This window comes from Prionailurus viverrinus, chromosome X (assembly GCF_022837055.1).
Source record: "Prionailurus viverrinus isolate Anna chromosome X, UM_Priviv_1.0, whole genome shotgun sequence".
In the NCBI taxonomy this organism is placed as follows: Eukaryota; Metazoa; Chordata; class Mammalia; order Carnivora; family Felidae; genus Prionailurus; species Prionailurus viverrinus.
Genome location: NC_062579.1, coordinates 102,560,858 through 102,573,154, shown reverse-complemented (window position 1 = coordinate 102,573,154; position 12,297 = coordinate 102,560,858). Strand labels below are relative to the sequence as shown.

General features: G+C 42.7%; 1 protein-coding gene and 1 long non-coding RNA gene across 7 annotated transcripts in view; one reads left to right on the top strand and one right to left on the bottom strand.

Moving 5' to 3' along the window:
* Positions 1-9,098, bottom strand: part of LOC125157249 (uncharacterized) — a 117,291-nt gene extending 108,193 nt beyond the window's left edge. The window contains exons 1-2 of the long non-coding RNA XR_007148925.1: positions 8,957-9,098; positions 6,499-6,657 (exon numbers count right to left, since the gene is read on the bottom strand). This is a non-coding gene — a long non-coding RNA (uncharacterized LOC125157249). The remainder of the gene's footprint in view (positions 1-6,498; positions 6,658-8,956) is intronic.
* The window catches only part of MBNL3 (muscleblind like splicing regulator 3), a 112,311-nt gene continuing 108,744 nt past the window's right edge, over positions 8,731-12,297 (top strand). For 5 of the 6 annotated variants that reach the window (XR_007148924.1, XR_007148923.1, XM_047843775.1 and 2 more), the window contains exons 1-2: positions 9,269-9,287; positions 9,663-9,857. The gene's annotated coding sequence lies outside the window, so the exon portion shown is untranslated. Of the gene's footprint in view, positions 8,914-9,268; positions 9,288-9,662; positions 9,858-12,297 lie in introns of those variants that run through there. The other variant, XM_047843774.1, reaches the window with a different exon arrangement.

Here is a 12,297-nt window from a genome sequence, read left to right as displayed (position 1 = left end):
GAAGAGAGTGCCCCCCACGACCCAGGCTTTCAGGATGAGCTTCATTCTGGGTTCTGTGATCATTTACAAAGTCTCTCTGGTGCCATAGCCACTGTCTTATGGCTTTTATTATGTCCCACCCACCCAAGTTTGGCCCAAAGAGAAAATGCATGATCTTCCTTATGCGTCCTCCCTGGACCCAGAAAGAAAATTCTCCAGATCGCAAGAGAAGCTGAAAAATGGGCCATTTGGACCTGGATAAAAACAGCCAGCACTCATGATCTGGTAGGCAGTGGTCTCATTTAATTGTCACCACAGACCCCATGAAGTAAGGGGTTTTATTATTATTATCCCTTTCCAAACTAAGAACCGGGGCACAGAGAGGGTAAGTAACTTGCTCATAAGTCACACTCCTAGTAAGTGAACTCAGGCAGTGTGGCTCTAGGATCTGTGCCCTTAATCACGATTCTATACCCCTCAGTGTCTCTGATTGAAGTCCCCTCTTCCTACACACCATCAGCAGATAGACCAGACATAACCATTGGCTCACAGAGACTCCCCAGCGAGGCACACACTCTCATCCCACATCCAGGATATTGCAGCCATACCGCCCCGTTTAGCAGGGCAGAGGCAGGCCACTGCTCTGGCACTCTGATCTTGCTAACAGCAGCCTCAGGTACTCTCGGGCTAATACCACCTTCTTCCTTTCTGTGTTGCACCAGATTGACAAGGAACGGCCTTGAAAACCAACCCTTCTGCACTCCACTCCAAAATGGGAAGGAATGCCTAAACCTGGTGGCTGAAGGTTTGATAACAGTTGACATGTGACTAATCCTATTTTCTAAAAGTGAAAGGAAGATTTACCAAATTAACCCTCCAGTAACACTATGGATGCACCAGTCTCTTCTCTGTCCCTGATATGCCCTCTGAATTCCTGCCCCTAAGTCAATATGCACACTGTGTGTCCAAATCTGCAGTGCCCTTTACCTTCTCTCACTAATGGAGTACTCGCTGTGTTAGATGCTGTAAATGCTTTCAAAAGCTTGGCATATTTAATCCCACCATATGTGCTACACAGAAGATTCTAGAATTACCTGCATTTTATATATGAGGAAATTGACAGAGATTAAATAACTCACCCAAGGTCACTATAGTACCAATAGATGCTTTTTAGCTTCTCGCCCATTCTCACCATTGGTTCATTACCATTCAGTTTCTTCTCAGGTTCTACCATTAAGGGTACCTGTTCATTACCCATATTACATTCACAATATTGTGAATGCAAAATACAATGAGATCATAATTATTGTATCAATAAGTTGCATGGAGGTTGGAGCATGTTTTGGCATGACTAAAAGTCAGATATTTGAAAACTTGAAAATTGGAAGAGCCAGGGTTTCCTGTACATGCGAATATGAATCTTTCGCATTTATGTTCGTTGTTCTTTCTGTGATGACAAATCTAATAGAATTAGGATATGAAGTGCTTTCCACTTGACATGGTTTAGGACCTCACAGAAGCATTTGATTTGGCCTTGGCCATGCATAAATAATTAAAAGACAATTCAATCCAGGTGCCTTTTTAAAAAGAACTTTAATGAATTCAGCTCATTCACCTCTAAATGGAGTAAAAAGCAGTGTTTTCTTAAGCAGATAAATCAAATACGTGTCTGTCTGATATTTTAACCATTCCAAAAACAGAAGCACAAAAAGAGCTCAGTAGAAAACGAAAACAGGTAGAGTAAGGGGGATGAAGAAAGAGAAAAAAGAGACCTAGCTGGAAGAGAGAGAAATGACAAAACAGACAAAGGGCTGAAGAAATATTTGTAGATGATAAAAGAGCAGTTGTTGAGGAATGCAGGGGAACATAGAAATGGCAGAAGGTGAGAGAAATAGAAGTAGTTATTTGAGGGGTCTAATTCTCACGTCAAAACATAAATGTCTCCAATTTAGTAGTGTTTTATTAGACACAGTGACAAAAAAAATGCTTTTAAATGTCCCCGGTATTAGCTTTAAAAAAAAAAAAAACATAGCTACAAATCTTTGGGCTCTCCAGACCATTATCCTTATGAACACTCATGGGTGCAATCAAAGGGAAAATATAATTTTGCATTCTGACCTTTTATTAATGTTATTTCCTATACAATTTTCTGTTTTTCTACAGTGTTCAAATAATTTCACTGCATTAATATATAAGAAATATTGGATATTTAGGTTGTTTTAAGGCTTTTGATATTAAAATGAAGGCTGCTTCCCCCCCCCCCCCCCGCCCTTTTCTTCTTTTGAAATTGGGCTCCTTGGTTCAAGGACATTTTTTATGATTCTTGACCCATTTTGCAATGGCACCAGCAACTTGAATGAGCCTGTTCTTCTAGAGCCTGTATAGTACAGGGTTTTGTAAATTATTTTTGGCAACAACATTAAGTATCAAATGGTTGTCTCCTAGTTGGAACTATATATAACTATATATATTTCTTCTAGCGTGATGATACTCTTTGACCCTTTGTCCCTTGGGGATTTGGTAATGGTTTTGAAAATTGTAGCACATTTGTATACAGTTTGGATGCTATTCATTTATCCATGATCTTCCTAGCATTTTGCCATTTAATCTTAGTTTTGATAATGGTTTTACATTTTTGTATTATGTTGTACCCTCTGATCAGTCTTCCCTTTGCAATGTTTGCTATTGCTTCAAAATTTTAAAAATTCCTATAGCTGAGTTATATACTCTAGTCTATTGCCAGTTTTTAAAGTTTTATTTAAATTTTAAATTTTTTATCCATGCAGAAAGAATCATTACGTATGGTAAGAGATAAAGGCTTACATTATTTTTTCTCCATATTTATGACCAGTTACCCCAGGTGAATTTACTAAATAATGAGTTCTTTCCCCATTGTTTTGTTATGCTTTGTTCATCAAGCCTTCAATTCTTGAATTTATTATAGCCTTTTCCTGATCTCACTATCGCATTTACTGATCGATATTTCTGATTTGCATTGGAATTCTGCCATTTTAACTGCTGTTAATTTATAATACATTCTAATATTTGCCACTTCTGTTAGATATCTGTTTCCCTAGGACAGTCATATACGATTGTTTATAGAAATTAACGTGGTATCATTTTTGAAATAACAGATGCCTTAATTTGAATTGTTTGCATCTACCAATCAACCTATCAGCATCACACTATTGGCTCCCCATTCAGAAATGTAGCGTGACTTTCCATTTGCTCAAGTTTTTCTTCATTTCCACCATAAAGGTGTCATAGTTTTTCTTTTTCTCACACCCTTGTGTATATTGACTTATTTCCAAAGACTTTAACGTTTTTGCTTTATTGTAAACAAGTTACTGCTCCTTTTTGTTGCCTTATTGGTAGATATTATGTTGGCTTTCCAAGACTACTTGTCTTGTATATTGTGAACTCTGTGGTTTGGTCTAAACACTTTAAGTAAATTCTGTGGCTTTTCTAGGTATATTCTCTTATTTTATTTTTTTCTTTCCAAGATTTTATTTAAACCCAAGTTAGTTAATATATAGTGTAGTACTGGTTTCAGGAGTAAAATTTGGTGATTCATCACTTACATTAACACACAGTGCTCATCACAAGTGCCCTCCTTAATGACCCTCATGCATTTAGCCCATAACCCACCCACCTCCCTCCAGCAACCCTGCTTATTCTCTCTAGTTAAGAGTCTCTTATGGTTTGCCTCCCTCTCTGTTTTTAACTTATTTTATTTTTCCTTCCCTTCCCCTATGTTCATGTTTTGTTTCTTAAATTCCACATGAGTGAAATCATATGGTATTTGTCTCTCTCTGACTGACTTATTTCACTTAGCATAATACACTCTAGTTCCATCCACATTGTTGAAAATGGCAAGATTTTATTCTTTTTGATGGCTGAGTAATATTATATTATATATATATATATATATATACATATATATATGTATATATAATATTCTAGGTATGTTCTAATGTTGTCTAAAAATTCTCTAATTTCTTCCTTTCCAATATTCACTTCTAATTTATTTTCATACCTTATTACCAAAATAAGAATTTCTCAGAAACACTGAACTTATAAATGAATCAAAGCTCCCTTGTTTTGGTCCCATTTTTATGGGAAACAACTTTGTTTTTCCAATTGGTAGATTATTTCTTTGTTCTTAAATTTACATTCTTTTTTTGAAGTTACATTCTTTCTCATGTGAAAGAGGCAGTTCATTATTTCTATATCTAAAAGATGTTGACTATAAAAAGCAGTTTGATTTTTATCAAATGCCTTTTTTTTTCATTTACTGAGATGATCATGCATTTTTGTCAATAATATTGATTTTTGGCTGAAGTCATCGTTATGTTTCTGGAATAAACAATATTGGATCAATGCTTAGACTTATTTTTTTTCTTTTTTAAAAAAAATTGAGAGAGAGAGAGAGAGAGAGAGAGAGAGAGAGACCACAAGTGGGGAAGGGAAGCAGAGGGAGAAAGAGAGTATCCCAAGCAGGCTCCATGCTCAGTGTGGAGCCCCTAGGGCTGGATTCCACAACCTTGGGATCAGGACTTGGCCCGAAATCAAGAGTCCGCCACTTCCAGGCACCCCGAGCTTAAATTTATTTTAATAAGTTGCTGTATTTTATTGGTAGCATTTTTATTAAAATGCCCACATCAGTGAGAGGAAGTATGGTGTACTGAAAGGAGCAACTGTCTGAGTTTAAGTCCAACTGGACCCTATAAGAGCTTTCTTCAGTACTGTGCAATAGTTCAAAGCATGGGCCCTATCCTAGAAGATAACTAATTCTGAATCCTGGCTTTGCCACTTAGTACCTTTGTTACTTTGTTACTTTGAGTAATTCTCACTTTTCTGTTCTCAACAAGGAAATATTTACTTCATAGAAATTGTTGTAAGGATTAAATGAGCTAACAAACAAAAAGTACCTGGCATGGAGTATTTCCACATTAAATTGGTGCGATTATAACTATCATATTCCTAAGTGATAACAGGCCATGCTTTTTTTTAATTTTTTAATGTTTTTATCTATTTTTGAGACAGAGAGAGACAGAGCATGAGCAGGGGAGGGGCAGAGAGAGAGGGAGACACAGAATCCAAAGCAGGCTCCGGGCTCTGAGCTGTCAGCACAGAGCCTGACACGGGGCTCCAACTCACGGATTGTGAGATCATGACCTGAGCTGAAGTCGGACGTTCAACAGACTGAGCCACCCAGGGGCCCCATGCTTTTCTTTTTGATATCATTCTTACCTTTTGTATTATTCTTACATTTCTGTATCATTTTTATCTGTATCATGCCTACCACATTTCCCTCTAAGAAGAATTTTAAGAAATATACCATACTTTTCAACTCTCAAGGATAATTTATATAATATATTCTTCAAAGGCTTGCAGAAAAATTGTTTTGTAAATGCATCAGGCCCAGATGTGTTTTGGAGGATATGACTCTTTAATATTTTTCCTGTTTTCTTCTCGGGTTATTAGAACATGTCCAGATCATTCTGACAACTGTGCCCAAGTGAAAGAAAAATGTGAATTTCAAGAATTTTCTTTACAACCTGAGAATTGTTGATCCATTTATTATCAAGCTCGAAATTACTTTGGCATGCAATTAGTTATTACGTTGTCTTCTCTCTTCTTCTGTCAGAAATACAGTCTGCATCATTTTGCAAAGAGTTTACCTTAGAAGCCAACATTTCTTTGATCGTCTAAACCTTTTTAACAACCCAATTCTGCTTTCCCCTTCCCCCATTTATTAGTCAGAACCTTTTCATGAATCTTAGACTCCCAATCCCCAACTCTGAATGAAAAAGGCTCTTCAGAGATGGATGAATAATCAATGTCTTGTAGCTATTCAACCACCCTTAAATGGCCAGAGGCTTCTGTATGGAATGACCACAAATGCCATGTGGGGCTTCAGCCTGTGAAGCCATAGCAAGAACACAACAGCAGCAAAGAGTACTTACTATTTGCTAATAGTGCGAGGCTGGTGAGAATAATTCTACAGGTTCAAAAGAGAAGGGAGTTCTTTTACCTTTTGTGCACAGCGTGACCCTGCCTGTATCCACTGACAATCTTTCGAAGAGGATAATAAATGAGTTATATGCCTTGATGGGAGTAAAAGTAAAATTTTGATAGAATACATTGAGAGTTTTCAAGAACCCCACCTGTCCGGCATCTTTAAAAACACAGCAGCATCCGTAGGGTTGTGGATTATAATAATCCTTCTGTTACTAAACCATTACATAACTTTTAGAGTTCTTTCCTGCCTCAAAGTGAATTATATTTATTGGAGGAATATGTCACTTGAGAGGCTGCTACATCCTTAGCTAGAGTTTTAGCCTTCCATCTGTCTGTGTAAATGCCCATTACTTAATGCTCAAGCATGAAGACACAGTGAGAGCACGAGAGCATGTGCCCTGAGTGTATTTAAATGTTTGCTTTGCACACCTCTGTTTGGCTGGGGGCAGAGGGACAGGACTGAAAATGTAAATACAGGCATTGTGAGGTACTTACCTTTGAAGATCCCTCAGGAGTAGTGGTTCTGAGACTCGCCCACAGTGCGAGGGGGAACAAGTGTAAGTCAGAGACAATAATGTATATACATTAAGAAGTCATCTTGTGGATCAGTCAGTGTGCAACTCCATTTTTCCTCGGTCGTGCCCCCAATCATGCCTCAGGGGAAGAAAAGAAAAGAAAATGCTGGTTAGCTCTAAGTACTAAAGTGGAAAGTAATTCCAAGGTAAGTCTACCCTAAAGAGCAAACAAGCCCTTTTAAAATGCTGAGGGGACGGGACAGCAATTTCCACTCTTTGAAAACACTCCCCAGTGACCTGGTGGCAGGGAAGTTTGCCTGGCTTCATTTGTGGAAGCTGTACCATCTTGGATAAAAGGGGGACAGGTTATTAGGCTAAAATTTGTTTATAAGGCTATTTTCCTCTCCCATGTGGACATTTGCGATTTTCTCTGATCAGAAATCTCAAGCCAAAAAATATGTTGAAGCTATGCAAATTGACCAATTTATGACCTTACATTCATAAGAAAACAATTATTTTACCAATGCAATGACAATAAAAAGGAGCCAGTTTGTGTGGGATTAGGGAAACCTGGAGTGCCTCATAGGAGATGTGGTTTGCAATGGTGGACAGAGGTAAAAGCAGTGGTGTTGACCCATGTTTAGCATAAAGACTCCTTTGTTGACTCACCGTGATAAAAGTTCCTCATTTGTTAGATCATTGGGTATAAAGTTATATAATTCAGCCTTGCCCTTCTTTCCAGACTTCTGTGGTAGCCAACACCTCTTAATTTTAGTTGTGGTAGTTCCTGGACTGCCAAAGCCACTTCCTATATGTCAGCCAAGTTTGATTTTCAGAGCAGTGCAGGTAGTTTGGCAAGCTCAAAAGGAGGTGAAGAGAGGCGGTTAGGAATTCATTTTTTTCTTGTTTCCCTTTTTTTCAAAAAACTAGCAACTCCTGCCTTCTGTTTGACTTATGCTAGGATTCTACCCATTACTGCAAAAGTATCAGATGCTGTCCCTGCACATTGTCCTGATAACTTTCACAATGCTTGCCAATTGCCTTGGTGGGGGGAAGGGGTATCTCAATTATTTAAAGGGTAGTTTTGTGCCAGTGTTCTCCTTCCAACCATTATGATCCTGCCACTATTATCTGGCATTTAACAAACAGACATTGATTTCTTGCCTAAAATCAGCTGGAGAATTCTACTTGGATCAGTCCCACAGAATTAAAAAGGAGAATTAGCCTGAGATTTCACTAGGCTCCTCAACCTGTTACTTAAATGTCTCCTGCGACGTTTTTACCCTTTGTGGAGAGCATGTAGAACTCGGTACTGGGGTGAAGCAGTTCATGGCAGGAGAGCAGCCCATGAATTGCTATGAGCTTGTCACTGAGGATCTCGCATATGCGTGTGTTATCAACTACAATTGTCCTCATAAAATTAAATAAAAGCACGCGTTTATTATTGTGGGGCTCCAATTAAGGGACAGCTGGTGTTCCTATTACACTTGCATTAGATCAAAACTGGTAATTTAGCTGTCCAGATGCACGTTTTTTAATCAAAATATAAAACTGCTTTGGCTTTGCCCATTTCCCATTGACAAGTATCTGGGACCCTACCTTAGGCTCCTGCCACCCTTCAAACTCCATCGAAGAAGGGGAACCCTTGGCACAGATCAACATTTTCCTGTCTGAGGTTCTTAAAGGGAAATCAAGGACTGGGGCATTCACAGAAGGGACATCCCAGGAACGCAGCTGGTGAGTTGTTTTTTTGGGGGGGGGAGGGGGTTGCGTTTTGGTTTTGTTTTTCTTTTTTTTTTTTGCCTTCATTCAGCCGATATATTTATTGACTATGGTCCTTTTTGCAAGTACCTGTTTCACTTTATCCGTATCTGAAGTGACACTGAGCGTACAGCTTTGAAGCACACTGCATTTCTCATTGGCACTCCAGTTCCTGGAGCTCTAGAAACTTTGCCGCCTCCCTCCCCCCTCTCCGGGGATGTGTGCGAGCTCTGTTTGTTTTCGCTTTTGTAAAACCTGAGCGCTACGATTTGTCCCCCGTTGCCTTAATAAAGAAACTGCAGAGAGCATTTGCAGCGGGGGCTGGGCCGCCGGGTTTGGGGGGAGAGGCGCCACACCCCCTGAGAATAAAGCCCGCGCGGCGCTCTCCGAGAACCACGCACGAATGAACGGAGCACACAAAGAATACATTGGGCGACCCAACAGCGCCCTGCAGGAAGAAAGTGCCCGCACTCGGCGCGGGAGCGGGAGCGCGACTTTTGGCGCTCTTTGGGAGCGGCGGGAAGGAGGCCGAGGACAGCCACGGGTGGGCGCGGGAGCGGGGGCCGCCCGCCGTCTGACTCGCGCCCGGTCGGCAGCGGCCAGCCGGGCCTGAGAGCCGCGCGCGCCGAGCCAGGTGAGGTTGGCGGCGGCGGTGGTGCGGGGCGCGCCGCGCTTACCTGGCCGGGCGGGGCGGGGCCGGGCGGCCGAGGGCCGTCCCGCGCTGGGGCAGTCCGCGCGCCGCTCGAGCGGCCGGCGGACTTGCGCGCGAGTTCCGTGTTGGCACCCGAAGCCCCCCGGGCCCCCGCCGTTGCCGCTGCGCGTCCCGCTGGCCGAGCGCGGGGCACCGGGGGGCCCGCGGCGGCGGCGGCGGCGGGCTCGGCCGCGCCGGCGGGTGCAGGGCACGCCTTTGGCGCGGCCGGGCGGGGTTGGGGCCGGGGTTGCCATGGCAGCCGCTCGCCCGGGCGGGAGCCCCACGCCCGCCGCCGAGAGGGAGCCGGGAGCTCCGAGGTGTGCTCCGCGCGGACTGAACCAAGAGCCCGGGAGAGGGGGGAGGGAGCGGGGGGGGGGGGCGGAGAGCCCCGGCCCGGTAGCCCCCCGCCCCCCAGCGCTCCGGCCTGCACCGACCCCGGGGGTCCCCGCGCTGGGGAGAAAAGAACCCCTCGCCTCGGGGTCTGAAGTGGAGGCTCGCGGGAGCCCGGGGCGGGGGCAGGGGGGCCCGGGGAGCGCAGGGATCGTCGCCTCCGTCCGGGAGTCCCCGTGCGCGTGTGTCTCGCCTTGACATTTTACACCCCACAGCGGCGACTCGGAGGAGGGTTGCACGTCCCAGCCCTGAAGTTCTGTGGGTGGGGCGGGCTTTAATTTGCTTATATCTAATGATTTCAGGAGCCTCGCTTTAAAATGGCGGCATTCAGTACGCACCCCTGCTAGAGGCTCTCCCGGCACCGGGGCCACCTCGCGCAGCGCTGCTTTTGCTTCTGCCGCTAACAGATGGCATGTGCCGCTGCCGCTGCCGTTGCCCCCGCCGCTGCCGCTGAGAGCGGGACCCCTTAGCCGCTGGGTTTGCGCTAGCAGCAGAAGGTAAGGCTGGGGACGAGTTGGGGTGTGTGAGAGCGGCTGCCTTCCTAGGACGCCGACGAAATCACATGCCTTTTTTAAACTTTAGTTTTCAAATGGCAAGTAGAAGGAAAAGTAATCCTGCAACTTTGTTGCAATGTTATGGCTTTCATCTTTTCGTCTTCCTGCCCTTCCTGTCTTTCTTTTTTGTTTTCTACTTTCCCCCGCCGTGGTGTTCTTCTTTGTTTTCATGTTTCTATTTGTTTGTAATTCAAACGGACTTCTTGCGTGGCGTATCATGGGCAAATGCTTTGAACAACTAATTTCCCCGTGTTCGAGCGATACCGCGAACAGTGCCATAGCTTCCTTGCACAGCCGTGTCTTTTCCCGCTCTGGATCGACACGTTTGGCTGCTTGCTTTTACTACCGGCATCTGAAGGGCATGAGGATAGATTTTAGAAGACAGTTGAAAGGTAACCTTATTTTTAGCACTCACACAGTAAGCTGGTATGGTAAGAAAACGAAATTAAATCAAGACGAATAACGAAACTTAGCATTTAGGTGGTTCATTTGTGTAGTTTTAATATTACTGTGGTGGACCTATTGTTTTTCTGACTACTGTTCATTGATTGATATATATAGATACAACAGTGAGGGTGAGTTTACTGTATTGATGTAATTAAGGTAGTGTGTTTTAAAGGAGTTCCTTTTTCCTAGATGTTCCTAAATTGCTTAATTGGCCATGGATCCCTACATATGGAATAAAGCCCATGATTATTAGCTGCTATCCTATCTCTACACATGCATTCACTTCACAGGAAAGCATCAATTAAAGCAAAATTATTGCAAGATTTAATTTTGAAATGCCTGCTAATTTTTCACTACGTTGACTCCCCGGTTTAATCAATAAGTCTGGGTGGTTACTGATATAATGGTTGGAAAGTGGACTGTGGAAATAGCAGTACAAGTGACCAAGTGACTGGAAATCCTTAATACAATTCATCCAAGGTTGTTTTTCCCCCCCCCCCCCTCTGAGAAAAGGCATGTTGACAATGAGGCTTTACCAGAGACCTCAGATTTTTCTAATTATATTTGTATTTTCTTTTTTGCCTCTGCAAATGTTTAAATACTTTCCAAAGCTGTTTTTAAAAATTTTCCCAATACCTTTGGAGAATGCCTTCATGTTTATGGAAACTTCCCTAAACATAGTCTAAAAGGGCTTTTGCCCATAGCCAGCCGATATTATTCTGCCTCTGTCCACTTTTTACTTCTCCCCAAGCAATAACAGCTACTTGACTGGGCAGACTCTCCTGCTATTAAATTTAGCAAGCCTCTAGGAAGGGGTGAAAAAGATTGTTTTGCACCTATTAAAAGACAGTGCAATTTTCCTGCCCAGGTGCCGTGGTGTACCTAGAAAGACAAAGCTAAACTGTTTACAGTGGAATTTGCTATATAATAAATTTTGCATCACCTTTGCCAGATTATTGTTGAGAGAAGTGTGTGGTGACTTCATTGCTTCACATCCGAAAGGAGACTTCTTGCAGGTAAATAGATACCTGCATTTTGCCCAGGGAAGGGGCTGGAGTGTGACCCAAAACAACTCCCGTTTTTAGAGATGATGTACCTGGATCCCAGTTCAGCAAACTCTGCCTCCTGGTGTGCTGCCTTGTTGCTGAATGACTTTGGACCAAATGAATCCTTAAAAAAAAAAAAAAAAAGTGAAAAAACGAAACCTTAGGGCCAGAGTAGTCAAGCTAAATGAGTGTCAGAGACGTTACGGGGAAATTTTGCCAGCGAACATTCTGCAGCATTATGTAGTGGTGAGATTAGAGACCTTATGTGAAGACATCAGTGAAGGAGTTTGCCAGGAAAAAAAAAAATATTTTGAGAGAGAATTGATCTAGTGCTAGGCTGGAGGTGGTGACTGCATGGTTTGCTCTACTTCTAAGAACTACTTCATTTCTGTAATTTCCTTCGCTGCTTTAAGCACTCCCAACAATTCCCAGGACTATTATAAAGTACCTTTTTTTCCCTTAACTGTCCACTCCAGGCATTGTCACTATAGCTGCTTTTTAAGGGGGATAAAACCTATGATTATCAGCTGGTATCCAAAATATCTTTGGTATTCTCTTGCACCCACCCTTTACCTCAGCAGTGCTTTGCACAACGTAGATACTTCAGAAATATTGAATCAAAAAGAAAAGCGAGTAATCTGTAAACTCACAAAGGAGCAGATTCCCTGCACAGCTTTTATTGAAACAGTCCATTTTTTGTGTACTTGCAAGAACGTAACAAGTTCAAGTGGATGAGCATGTGCACTTTCCTACTTGTCTACATTTGATTTGCTTCTCACTCTGTACCTCTAGACACTGGTGTAATTCATTTTCCTGACCAGTAGGTGTATCGTTATCCGCCCAGCTCTACAATATGAAAAAAAGTAACCACAGCAACTTGGGGGGGGGGG